General features: G+C 34.7%; 1 protein-coding gene across 1 annotated transcript in view; it reads left to right on the top strand.

Annotated features, from left to right (window-relative positions):
- The first annotated feature begins 244 nt into the window (after positions 1-244).
- Positions 245-14,702, top strand: part of LOC126756146 (putative polypeptide N-acetylgalactosaminyltransferase 9) — a 524,546-nt gene continuing 510,088 nt past the window's right edge. The window contains exon 1 of the mRNA XM_050468994.1: positions 245-260. The gene's annotated coding sequence lies outside the window, so the exon portion shown is untranslated. The remainder of the gene's footprint in view (positions 261-14,702) is intronic.

The raw sequence follows: 14,702 nt of genomic DNA, 5'->3' as shown, positions 1-14,702 counted from the left end.
AACTGTACGTGATTGCCAAGTAAAGTAACAGAGAAAATAGCTAATCAGTGTTAAGAAAATTCACTATTCGAAATTTGCATACAAATTTGTGATTATTATTTTTGTTATTGCATTAACAATAGTGTAAAATATGTGGCGAGTGTAAAGCGAAAATTTCCAAAAATAAAGAAATTATTGCCGCACAGCCGACTGGCTCATTCTTCAGCTGACCGGGCAAAGCTGCTGCCGGAAAAGCGGTTCACAACAAAACGCTCAATAAAGTATGTAGGCACGTGTGTATGTAAATAGATTTCTATGTTTATTTCGCTAATACGTACTACTGTGGACAAAAAATGGTAAGACTTTGTGCATAATTTTAAAATCTCAATTTATTCTTCAAAATCTATGTCGGCCCCTCAAAGTAATCCTCCTTGACCCAATACACTTGAGCCATTGTTTTCTCCAATCATCAAAGTACTCGTTGAAGTAAATTTCCGGAATAGTCTTCGAATCGGGTAGCGATTCACGTTTAATGTAGCGCTTGTTTGAGTTTGCTGAATAGAAGTTACACGGTTCAGGCGAATACCGGGGTTGCCGCACGATATTTGGCGAAAAAGTCATGAAGATTCAATGCAGTATGAGTTTTTGTATAATCGTGGTTGTCGACCCAGAATTCCGACCTATTTTACGAATAGCTTCAGCCAAACGACGCATAACACTTAAATAGTATTCCTTGTTGACAGTTCGAATAAAACTGGCAACATAGCCTTAATTTTTGACCTGCTTTTACGTGGTTTTATCGAATTCGGCTCACCTTCACCACGATATTCGGTCGAATGATCGTCTGTTTTCGGGTCGTAAGCATAGATCTAAAACTCATTGCCAGTAATAATGCGTTTTATGACATCTCGGCATTCGGAAATCATTGAATCATAACATAACGGTATTTTATGACACATTTCGAAAGAAATTGGGCCTGATAATGCCGCCATACCACAATTCGCATTAAACGGTAAATTTTTGGTGATGTAATTGCGTTTCCTGCATCAAATGAGGACTCGTTCCACAATTTTGTTTGTTGATGAAGCCATGAATTCAAAAATGGTCTGATCCAAGAAGACTGTGTTTTGGGCGAAGCCACCGTACATAGTGAATTTGCGTAATACTTCTGGATGATTTACAAGGCTTATACCATACTAAAACGTGATATGATGAAATGCCAAACAATACTGAACATGATAGCTTGACACGACTCACGTGTGATCTGTCAAAAACGACATAATAAAAAATTCCAAACTTTCTGTTAGCTATTACTTCATCTGAAGTCAGTGTTTTATTTCTTGCAACTTAATTTATTTTTATTTATTATTTTTTTTATAATTTGTAATTTTATTATTTTATTATTTTCTTGTTTTTTTAATTTTTTCATATAATTTTGTTCTTTTGTATTATATTGTATAAAAATATCTTCTCGTTATAATATAATAATATAGATTAAAACAGCATAAATCACCGCGTCTCTAACATTCCATTAACAGTATGTTAGTCTGTAAGCAGCTCTGTTAACGTCTTATTTATGTAGCGCTTGCAGTTGACTTTTTAACTTTGGTTTGTTTTTGTCAGAGCAGTTACTTGCCTTTTGCCTCTCTTTCGAAGTGATATTTTGAGCGCAGCGCTGTTAGCTTTACTAGCAGCACCGACCGGCGACTGTTGCTACATTTCGGCTTGTTTGGCATCGTCGCCCACTCACATTGCCCTCTTGCACTTCATTCATGTTTTAATTTGCTTGTTGTTTTTATTTTTTAGCAAGTTAATTCTCGCCGCTGGCTAGTATTGTCTTCAACAATATTTTTGCTGAGAATAAATTTTATTTAAGTATACATTATTTAAGCAGAATTATTGACACCGCTGTTGTTGTCATTATTACATTCTTTTATGCCGACTTTCATTCTCCTGAACTTTAGCAGTGTTATGCTTACTTCATCTCCGCATATAATCAATGGCAGAGCGCGCAGCCGACTGCATGGGCTGACTCTAACAGCTTTGCTGTTTAAAATCAATAAAGGACATTGGCAGCGCTCTCTGTTTCTCTAACTTCGTATTTTAGCACTCTCACAGCTGTTTGCAGCTCTTATATTAACGTCCCCTACACACGCCTAAAAATTATTATAAATAATTCTCTCATATCTAGCATCTGTAGAAATTCTGTCTGCAACATTTGCATATTACGTTTTGCCAACTGTGCTGTCTAATGAGCCTTCTTTATGCCGCAATAATTTCTAAATTTATATGTGTGTGCTCCAACTTTACTCAAGCTCATCCAATGCTCATCGCTGATTCCCTTGTGCTCATTTACTGTCATCATAGCTCATCCCTTTCAGGTGCTTATAGGTTTCATACAACAATTTTGGTGCTGAGTTAAAGCTCCATTTGTCGCTGTGGTCTGACAGCCGTTTATTGCCTTAAACATATGAAAACCCTTATATGTTAATAAGTTTTTTATATAGAGGCTTATGTATATAGGAATATTTCTACAACATTCCCTGCAGAGCATTTTACAGGTTATCATTATAATGTTGGAATCTTGGTCTTGCTATTATTCTCGGATAAACATTAGCTTTCCTTCGATAATGTTAAGTTTTATTCGGTCGTAAGAACACCAGAATATGCAAAGAAAAAATATGATATTCTTAGTGGATTATGGACAAACTGGACAAAAAAAAGACTGGACAAATTTTAGACAAAAGTTTAGACAAATCGAAAATGTAAACCTCCACTAAGGTTTTGATCTAACATGAGTAAAAACCTTGGCCATCCAGCTTTTCTAAGGGTTGCTCAAGGTGAGAGAACTGTCACTGTCAAAAGAACAGCTGATGCTATTATTTTAATGAGAGTGAGAGAACTGTCACTGTCAAAATAACAGCTGATGCTATTATTTAAATTCTTTTCCTACAGAGCTACTACTCAATACATTTACAATTCTTATCTGTTTGCCTATAAATAAGCCTTCTATAATACAATTTGATAGTCTGCAAAAGCCATTCAGCAATCAATTGTCTGTAAATATTTGCAACTGTGTTTGCTAAAGCGTGAAATTGTCAGTAACACCTGGATTTTGTTGGCCTCGGTGGTACTGTTAAGCTTCATGCGGTAGCAGGCACAAGTATCACTTATGGTTGCGAAGGTATTCTTTTGGGATTTGTCATGTGCGTTTAATTGTGTGCTGATTTTTGTTTGAAGTCAGAGAAGTGTACCATATGTAAATTTAGAAATTCTATCAGTCGTACATCAGTTTTCACTGTGAGAGATCACAACATCTCATCAAAAATGAGATATCGAAGTTACCTTATAGAATAAATTCCTTTTCAGGTATATTTATTGAAGAGAGCGCTTGATAACCTAACTCGATATTATGAAGTTGGACGAGTTTAGGTATTTAAGTATTACATTTTATATAATGTGACCCGTACTTTTTTAAAGAAAAAATCCTAGAAACTTCAAATTTAAGGAGGAATATTTATTATCATACGAAATAATATTATTTGAGACTTATTTTTGGAAGTTTATCTCTTTCAAATGATGGCCGGACTACGTCTGATATGACCCATTCGTTGAGTCTAATTTTCGATAACTCATCTGGCCCACTAAACCGTTGTTTTTCTGGATAAAATGGCATCTCTTGAATCTCTTCAGGTTACTCTTCGTAACAAATATAACAATTTTGTTTGTTTACGTACCCATTGATCTAGAAATGGACCTCATCGCTGAACAAAATTTGGCTCGAAAAGGTCGGATCTTCCTGGAACTTGTCAAGAGCCCATAGAACGAAGCGATATAGCTTGGGGTCGCCGGGCTGCTTTAGTTCTTGCACAAACAGTATTTTGTACGCTTTTAATTTAAGCTCTCGACATAAAATGCTCAAGTTGTTGCATACGTCAGTCCGAGTTGCTGCGAAGGGCGCCGAATCGACTCTCCACGGTCTTCGTGTAAACTCTCAGCTATGGTTGCTATGTTTTCTTCATTGTGTGTTAGACGTAGTATATTCGGTCGAATATTATCCAATAATGAATGCTGAGATTTCAGAAACGTTTGGCGAAGCGGAGGCAATTATCATGTATTGGTTACCAATATATTTTTCAATATTTCAATAAATGGGTTTTCGCGAGAAATTTAAACTAAAAAGTCTTACTATTTTTTGCCCACAATAGTATTTAGGCCTATTTGTACAACCATTATACCCGCTTCTTCTCATGCTGCATTTTATCAGCGACTTTTCGTTTCTTTTGCCCAAATGCTGCTTATCTCTAGACAATTGTCTTACTTTTTTTCTGCACCAAACCTTTTACTTTTCTGTGACTTTGAGCCGTGGCGAGGCCAACAGCAAAAGTTGCAAAGTAACTGAAACTACAATATGACCTGTACTACATGCTACAAGTACTGTATAAACACTCGTGCATACAAAAGTATGTAACACAGCCCGCATTTTCGTACAAGTATATGTACACTTGTACTTGCTTATACACATATATTTATTTACGATGCTGCCAAGTGTAAGAATGTGAGGGCATAAAACAGAGATAAGCCACTGCAATGCTTGTTGGATATCGGCAATAAGAGAATGGGTGGATTTTGTGCAGAAGAAACTGCAAACACGCGGAAAAATAATAAGAAAAAAATTAAGGAAAACAAGAAAGTACTTTAACTTCATGTTCACCGTTGCAATAATACCCTTCACATATACAAAATACAAGAACTTAATTTTGACCGGTCAGTTTGTATGGCAGCCATATGCTAGAGTAGTCCGATCTAAATAATTTCTTCGGAAATTATACTGTTGCTTTGGGCAAAAACCCATGCCAAATTTCGTGAAGTCATGATTGCAAACATTTAACTATTTGGTGGGAGTGACGGTCAATAGTGAGACAGCGAATGCCCTGCTGTTACTTAAATAAATTATAACGAAAGCTTTATATCAGTGAAAGCTCCGATATTTTTGTAAGTGAAAGCTCTTTTAAATATAGTATATGCTTCAAAAATGTGCTTACTTTCAATATCTAAGTGAAAATTTATGTGTTCTCAGTGAAAGCTCGACCACATAGTGAAAGCTTTTATAGGTAAAATTCGTAATTTACTTCAATTTGTTTTCTTTAAACACCTCCAATATTGCATTTCAATACTTGTAGCAGACTCAGGTATATACATATAAATATGTAAGTGAAAATTTATGCGATTTTAGTGAAAGCTCGACCACATAGTGAAAGCTTTCTTAGTGCAGAGTGGTAATTATTAAATTGTAGAAGACTCAGCATATATATAAATGAAAATTTTTGTGATTTAAGTGAAAGCTTTCGCAGTGAAAAGTCGTAATTTACTCCAATTGGCTTTATTTGTACAAAGTGTGTGGATTAAAAGTAAAATACTTTCCGAAGCACGAATATTGGCGTTTTGAAACCATTCTAAAAAGCTTCTTACATAAAGGTGGTCTAAAGCTTTTACAATTTTGATGGAGCTTATTGCATACTTTTTCAACGAAAATGCATTTACTAAAAAACTGTTCGAAGATTAAACGGACGAAAGCATCAAAGTTCTTTTTTGAAAATTCCCGGAGCTTAACGAGTATTTATGTTTTTTGGTTTTGATATGCTTTCTTAAGTTAAGTTTGTAAAGCTTTTGAATTGATATTGTTCAATTATCAGTTTTTGTTCCCCATAGTTGCGACATAGTTTTAACACAAAATAAGTTTTGACGACATGAAAGCTAATAGTGAAAGTTCCTTAGTCTGCATTATTTTCAAAAATTTGATTTTTTTTTTTTTTTTTTTTATTTGTTTAGGCACTAAAAATTTTTGTAAAGCATGAGAATTAATACCGCTGAGTTTAAACTGTTGCAACTAAAGTTCTAAGCCCAACTTTTTGAAAGCATAAAAGCTTCGTAGCAGTTTTGTTCAGATTATTGTACGAAAGTTAGAAATAACTTCGTTGTTATCAATGGAATGTCAACTTTTCTACAATGAATAGGAAAGCTATAAAGTACCAAGTTATAAGCTGAAAGCTTTCACTTTTTAAAAAAATTTCTCTGAACCAGAGAATGTTATTCTGAATATTATTTTACATTTTCAGACTGAAACTGAAAGTTATAAAATATAAAGTTGAAAGCTTTCACTTTGACAAAAAATTTCACTCAATATCTTTAAAGTTTTCGAAAGCTCTGTTAAAAAAATATAATTTTGGAAGTCTTTAATAATACGAAAAGAAATATTCAAGCTTCGCGTTTAGTTGTTATTTTAGCTAATTTCGTGGAAGCACAAAAGCTTCGTAGCAGTTTTGTTCCAAATATTGTTGGAAAGTTAAAAATACGTTCGCTGTTATCAATGAATTGTCAGCTTTTCTGGAATAAATACGAAAGCTGTAAAAAACAAAGTTGAAAGCTTTTACTTTCTGCAAAACATTTCACTGAAATAGAGAATTTTATTCTGAATATTTTTTAACATTCTCTGACTGAAACTGAAAGCTGTAAAACATAAAGTTGAAAGCTTTCACGTTTTCGAAAAACTTTTTTGAACATTTTTAGAGCTTTTGAAAGCTCTATGCAAAATTTATGTTTCTGAATAAAAAATTAAGGCTTTTAAAGACATTTTCAAAAAATTTCATTGCACATTTTAAAAGCTTTCGAAAGCTCTACGAATAATATAGAGTTCTGGCAGTATTTAACAATACGAAAAGAAAAATTAAAGCTCATAAGCTAATAGCATTTCTCCTCGTAGCGCTCGCAACATGCCGTTGTTACACCATCAACACTACACAGCACTTCCTCAGCTGCGGTAATAAAGCGCCACAAAAGTCCAGTCGCTTAGCGAAGTCGCAGTGCATAAGAAGTTCGGAGGCAGAATTGAATGTTTGAAGATTTGAAGTCCTTCGTGTCGAGTTACTACAAATAAGCACTTCCGTTGAGCAAGAAATTGCCTTTTTGGACTACTTACACACTTCAGTTTTTCTGTGTCTGTGAGTGTGTATGTGTATTTTCGCTTTTCCTTTGTTACTACTTTGTTGTTTTATTAATGTTTCCTTCCACTTTTCGCTTTTGAATTGATAAGCGTTTTTATGTTCCGAGCATTTTCCTGTGGCGTTTTTCTTTATTTTGGTTTTATCTCCGTCGAAGAAAGACCATAACACCGAAATGGGGTAGAGAAAACATTTAATGACCGCAATACAGATTAAATTATATCGTAAAAGTTGGAAAACATGTAGGCGTGCATAATTGATGCCGTAACTAATATGACATGATTTCGTAAAGCGGGGCTTATGATTACATAATTGCATGAGGGCCAAGCGGATATTGAGTTTGGATAAAACATGTTGTTGTTATGTCTTTAATAACTAATTTAAAGAGGAATTAGATTTAGAGTTTGTAACTCTTGAAGCATACACAACTCGTAGCAAGAAGAGCTGCGTTCATTATACCGGCTTGGTGACAAGAAACTCTCCAAACAGTGTTTACCTCTAAGGCTGTGGAAGTTACTCTCTTAATTTATCTGATTATGCTCAGGCTGTTCCTATCTGTGAATCCTCAATAAGCAGCCCCTGACCAAGAGCAACAGGAAAGAAGCAATATATATGAATCTACGATGATGTGGTGAAAGATATCGCCTCAAAATAAGCACCCAAAACCCCTAAGTGGCTGCCTCGAGGGAACAACTATCTACGAAAGAGAAGCAACAGAGCAACGCGAGACGCCACAACGGAAGCCGTTATATAAAAAATCTCAAACTGCCAATATCAGCCGGGCGGATTTTGAAGAGCCTACACAGTTGTAAGTAGCATAAGCAGCCCCCGACCAAGAGCATAGCGGAGACGGCAAACCAAGCGAAGTAGTACTGCGATTTGGAACGTTGAATTCGGACTGACGACTGTGGCATTCTGTTACCTCAGTATGCTAAAGTGACAACGTGGTGAAACGTCTTTCAAGGTTATATAATAGGTGCCTCCGTGATGTTAAAACCTTGGCAGAACTTCAAGAACGTTCGATGTTACGTCGTCATTAGATTGGTGGTACAGATGGTCATGGTTCTGAACGTGAATTTCCGTAACGTTTCATGTCAACCTCGTTCTTTCGTGACCTGTCTAAAACACTAGAGACGTTTCTTCCGTCTTTCACAATATGATCGATTTGGTTGGTGGCTTTTCGATACGGAAACAGCCAGGTAGTTTGGTGAATTTTCCTATGCTGGAATCTAGTATTATAGATAACCATATTTCGGGCCCGGTAAAGTCGATCAGCCTCAACCTAATTGGGAATGTTTCATCATGGAGGCTGGATTTAGCGACCGTTGTGCCAAAGATAATTCCTTTGCTCCCCTGATGTTAAAGTCGCCAAGCACGATTTTAACATCGTGGCGGGGTCAGCTCTCTTAGGTGCTCTCCAAGCGCTCATTGAAGGCATCATTGGTCACATCGTCCTTCTCTTCCGTCGGGGCGCGGGCGAAAATCAGCGATATGTTGGTTATACGTTCATCCACTGGGATGAATGAGAGGACTCGCCAACAAAGTACCTTTCCCACCACCGAATTTGCGCTCCTTTATGTGGGCACTGTAGTAAATGCCCAAAGGATCTACTCTCGTCTCAGTCCTAGTCCCATCCATTGCACTGCTTGGACGGCGGCGATGTCAGCCTTAATTTTTACGAGGACATCGACCAGCTGGCCAGCGGCACCTTCGCAATTAAAGAACCGGACCGGAGTTGGCTCAAAGCTGCCGTACAATTTCAAGACTTAATTGAGTCAATTAGCAAATTATTTGTTTTTACTTGACATTTCCTCGACCGCTTAATTGTCAATTGGAAGTAAAATGGAAAAATTCTTAGAATATTCACCTAGTTACTATAAAAAAAACAAGTCCAAAAGCATTGTTAACTTTCCACTTTTCCGATTAGTTTTTCGCGTTTTTTCAGTTTAAAATTAAAATGTTTTTATCGCATAATTTCTTCGGCGTTTAACGAGCGTGAAGCGTGTGCCCTGCGAATACCAGGCAAGTGCCAGCACATAGAATCAGAAAAGGCATGGCAAGAAGCACAGGCGTAGTGAAGTTGTGCGCGTGAGCTGCTTTTAGTGCTTGCGGCTGCTGCCCGACGTCGGCTTAGTGCGGTTAGGTCGTGCGGCAACTCGTATATGATTGCGTGTGTGTGGCTTACTTGCGGCATGCCACCAGCACTTTACGTGCGTAAAAAGGAAAAAAAGTTGAAATTAAAGTAATGAAAAAGTGTGAATGTTGAAACGGAATAATAATATTTCTCGATATTAAGTGGTGTCTCAGATTTAAACTGGTTGCTTCCAGAATTTACAGTTGAATTTGGTTTTATGTTATATAAAAAACGGAGAAATTATTTTGAAAGCTTTTTTAGGGGTAGGCAAGTCTAAAAAATATTGATTTAGTTGTTTGCGTAACTTGACTTAGTTGTAATACCACTCTCTAATAAAATTGAAGTACGTGATGAGGTTAAAACATTTATTTTTAAGGACCGCCTTAATGCAAAGACAGTTACAGAATTATCAATATCGCTATTTGATATATAATACTTGTTGCGTGTTCGATACGCCACTCTCCAGTGTTTGACGGAGTGAATACAGTTGGTATAGAATGAGCAGTGTTAGATAGTATGATAGTATTTTTTTCTCTTTCTAATATACAGTACTTTATCTTTCGAACCAATTTAAAAACTATCTCTGTTTGCTGTCAATTGAGTTCTAAGAAAATTGAAAACCATACATAACCCTAAAAACCCAAATCACTTTAATCTAGGCTTATCAAACGTCAAACTATGACTGAATTTTTCGCAAACTTTTCTTACTCTTTCACAGCTTACCACGCAACTACGGCCAACATAATTTCCTCAATGACACGGCATTCGCTTGAGCCTTTAGGCTTGAAGGATTGCTTCTGCAAGCTGTCACTTTGCATTTTCGCTGCTTTAAAAGTTTTAGCTAACTTATTTAGACTTCTTTTTGAAAAAAAAGTTTTGTTTCTGTGCTTTTACTTTTGTTTTTTGTTTTTTTTTTTTTTAATTTTCGCTTCAAGCTGTCATATTTCATTCCACGCCATAGTGCCTTGCCTAACAAAGCGCGGAAAAAACTTTGCATGCGCTTTGAAATCTCTTGTCACCAATGTTTTCTTTTTACTGTTGTTGTAGTTATTGTTTTTTAACTTTTATTTACGCTGTTTATGTTGAGTGCAACACCTTCTGCTTTCGTATGCAGTCTTGTTGCATGCAACGGCACCTTACTGCCTCATGTAATCTCTTTATAAAAAAAGACCGGCCCTCCAAAGATCTTATATCGTATATCGCCGTTAGATACTCATTGTAGACTTTTGCAAGAAAAATGCTACGGTACTGAAAAGATTCTATTCTTTTTCAAGATACCGAAGAATTAAATCTAAAATATTCGCGTGTTAGGAACATATTGATATATTCGAAATTGTCCTGAAACCGTAGACAACTAAAGTTCGGAATATTCATTTAGCAAACTTATACGAAGTCGGAATTTAAGGAGTTACATGGGTTTATGGATTTAAAAAAACCGATTTTTTTTTTCAAGTTGATCCGAGTATTAGTTTCGGAAATACAGCCTTGAGAGCTTCTGCGCTCGAGGCTAGCTAGGCCTAACGCCTTTTTCTTGGCAAGGTTGGCATGATTTCTTGAGAACTACTCAACCGATCTTCATGAAATTTTACACAGGTCTTTGAGATACAATTTTTAAAGACTTGGATGAAGGACATTGTTTTCGATTACAACTATTTAAAAAAAAAAATGTCGCGAAATTTTTATTTTTTTGTAAAAATATCTGTCAAAAAATCAATTTTAAGTTTTTTTTTGCTATAATTTTCCAACATTTCTTTTTTTATATGAGATTTTCAAATTTTTTTTGCTTTACAAAATATATATATAATCATTTTTTATATGAGAGTCATACCCAAATTTTTAAGTTGCTTTACAAAAAATCTCTTTTAGACTTATTCATTGCCTTCATTTTAAAAATTAACGGAATGGAGCAAAGCATGTATATAACGGTTGTTATAAAGCTCGTATGACATTCAGTAAGTCTCTCTTGAATCGGGAGTTTTTTGTTGAAAATTCTAATGTCCGTTAACATTTTTTGTCGTTTGACTACAAATCAGTTTTATATTAATTTCTTAAGCTTGGTATATATTTTGTTAAGTTTATTTTTTTTAATGGTAAAGAGTGGCAATCCTGCTTGAAGAATTTTGATAAACGTTTAACCCATTTGTTAAAATTTTAAAAGTGAAGGTCTAAACTGCCTAGTTATACACAGACTTATTAATGCAAACTTAAGAAAAGTTATTTGTAATTCGCGACAAAAAAAGTTAAATTAGGTGGCAACTGAAATAGAAAATACTTATTATTTGTTGCTAACATAAACCAAGCTTGTCAAAGAATTTAATATTTTAAGTTGTATTGAAAAGTTTCAATTTGTTTTAAATATATAAAAAATAGATCAACAAATGGCAACTCCTCCAACCTAAAGTTTTGTATTGCGTATGAGGTAGGGTGCTACAGCTCTACGTGAAAAGCACATCGTTTTACATTTTTAAGGTTTGGCATGCCATTTCTATCATTAGGTTGTTTAAGTCTGTTCTGACATCTTTCGCTGTTTGAAGTATATGTTTTAAAAGTTTTACATCGTCAGCATATAATAAAACAAGCTTTAAATAAAAGAACAGAATTTTAATTCAGAAAAAGTATCTTTAATATAAAAGGATTAAATTCTAATGGTTAACATTTTTTGTTGTCTAAATCAGTTTTATATTAATTTCTGTTTGGTATATATTTTCAGTTTATTCTAGGTGGCAATCCTGCTTGAAGAATTTTATAAACGCAGCCATTTGTTACATAGTTATACACAGACTATAATGCAAACTTAAGAAAAGTTATTTGTAATTCGACAAAAAAATTAAATTAGGTGGCAACCTTAGAAATACTTATTATTTGTTGCTACATAAATCAAGCTTGTCAAAGAATTTAATATTTTAAGTTGTATTGAAAAGTTTAAATTTTTTTTAAATATAAGAAATTAACCAAGTGGTAACTCTTTTGCTTTTTCTTTTGGTCGTTTAAATGTTTGCTTTTCAATTTTTATAAAAAATTAATATCTTGTACTTAAGGTATATTGCACGCCTGTAAGTTCTTTATAATTTGGAAGAAAAATGTTAAATTAAGTGGCAACATAAAACATTTATATTTTAGTTTTTAAATAATTCAAGATTTTAAAAGTATTTTATATTTCAAGTGCTGGAAAATTTCAAGTTCTTTCAGGTTTCAAAAAATCAACCAGTTGGCAACTCCATTTTTTGTGCACTTTTAAGTTTACAGTCAACCGTTATTTATAATTTGCTACTCAAGGTGTATTGCAAGCTTTAAAATTAATTTTAATTCGTACTGAAAATTAAATTAGGTGGCAACGCTGAACAACTTTTGTATTTGTTTTTATATAATTGAAGATTTCAAAATATTTAATACTTGAAGTTGTACTGGAAAATTTCAAGTTGTTTCATATTAAAAAAAATCAACCAGGTGGTAACTCCACATTTTGGTCGTTTAAATGTTTGCTCAACAATTAAAAAACAAAAGTTTAATATCTTGTACTTAAGGTGTATTGCAAGCCTGGAAGTGTTTTATAATTTGGAAGCGAAATTTTAAATTAGGTGGCAACACATAACACTTATAGTACATATATGTATGTGTTTTTACATAATTCACGCTTTTGAAAGTAATTAGTATTTCTAGTTGTACTGCAAGCTCTGAAACTTTTAAAACATACATTCAGAAAATAAAATCAGGTGGCAACTTCATTTTGTTTTTAAGTTTCACCGATTGTTTACATATTTTTACTAACGCAATCACCATTTGTTTTTAATTTTACTTAAGCTGTAATGCATACTTCGAAGTTATTTATAATTCAAAAAAAAAAATTGAATCAGATGGCAACACAAAAACATATTTTTATAAACGCAGTCACTAATTTTTTTTTTTTTTTAATTTTTTAATCAAAGTGTAATGTATACTTCGATGTTATTCATAATTCGAAGAAATAAAACTAAATCAGGTGGCAACACAATAATAATTTTTGAGTTTACATAACTCATGTTTTTAATAGTAATTAGTATTTCAAGCTATACTGCCAGCTGTCATATTTCTTTATATATAAAATATAAAAACAGGTGGCAACTTCAATTTTTTTTCCTTTTAAAGTAAGCTTAACGTGTTTGTCGTGGAAATGATTGTTATACTTGGATCACAATGGCATACAGCTTTCATAGAAACTGAGCGATCAGCAGCAAGTGTTTGTATGAAAAAGTTTTTACTTGAGAAGATATATTCACGACATTTAGAATTGTCTTAACTGCCTACTTAGCATTTGTAGCATCTTCAACTCTTTTTCTCATCAACTGCAGGTTTCTTTACTTTTTGTTATACTCTTCTGCATAAATAAATACTAGTTTCTGCATAATATATTTTATATTTTTTTACCACACATATATATTATTGTATGTATGTATGTACATGTCTAATATAGAGTTGCATATTCATGGCTAAGCACCCACATATAATATATAAGGTAGATGTCAGGGCACTTATCACCGCAAAGAATGCGGCAGTGGTCGCATAAAATCAAACATACATACAAATTAGCTGCTGCTTGTTCTTTTGTGCCAACTAAGTCATGCAGCTACCGAGTTCTTTTATGTAAGTTACAGCAGGAAATCTCATTTCCACGTCATTCCATACAATTCTAGCAATTCAAGCATTAACAAACGCTTGTTACCGCTGCTGAGGCTGCTGCAACCACTGTTCTTGTTGTTTTAGCTGCTAATGTTAGTTATAGTGCTCTTCAAGCGTTTCCTTGCGGTTGCCGTTTCCAAGCATATATTGAATATCTGCCAACATTTAAGCATTCCTCCGTCTCCAAGCAGGCTCCTAATGCCATCTAATCACCGTGTATGTATGTAGTTGTTGTTGCTACATGTCTTTTTTTTTTCTAGAGCTTCTATTGCTAATGCTGACACTGCCACCGCCACCGCGGCCACAAGTCGTTAGTGTGTGGTTTATAGAGCAGCGCGCGAACAGCATTCATCGGATACTTCTAAGCTTTTTCGGCATCTTCGTGGCTAGCTGCTTGTAGCTTCTATAGCTGGCTTGCGTCTTTTGTTCTTTGCCATTCGTGGCGCTTTTTTCTGACCGTCCCTGCTTCACTTTTCCGTGTTCGCAGCTTAAACGCGGGATATCCAAGTCGCTGGGATCTTTGGTTGTGGTTCACTGTCTTCAATCTGCCTTTAGGTATGCATGTGTATTAGTGTGCATTGAACGTGTTCGCTTGCATAACGAATTTTTCACGTTCTCTTGGGCGCTCTGCCGGAGTATCAGTTTACTGTGACTGTGTTTTACTTTTTTCTGTTTTGTTGCTGTTCTTACAGAGATTTCTTTAGATTGGGGACAAAGCAAATTTGTGTAGTATAATGGGTTGTCAAAAAAGTCTTGCGGTATTTTTATTGATTTTTTTTTTAAATTGAAATTGAAATGAATTTTTGATGACTCATGCCCAGCTCTTGACCGATGATACGGCTGCTACTATGCCGGTCTCTTTCGACCAATTCAGCGATTTTATCGCAATTTTCGACGACAGGCCTTCCGGAGCGTGGCGCATCTTCGACCAC

Source organism: Bactrocera neohumeralis, chromosome 4 (genome assembly GCF_024586455.1).
Source record: "Bactrocera neohumeralis isolate Rockhampton chromosome 4, APGP_CSIRO_Bneo_wtdbg2-racon-allhic-juicebox.fasta_v2, whole genome shotgun sequence".
Classification (NCBI taxonomy): domain Eukaryota; kingdom Metazoa; phylum Arthropoda; class Insecta; order Diptera; family Tephritidae; genus Bactrocera; species Bactrocera neohumeralis.
This window is presented reverse-complemented; position numbering and strand designations above follow the sequence as displayed.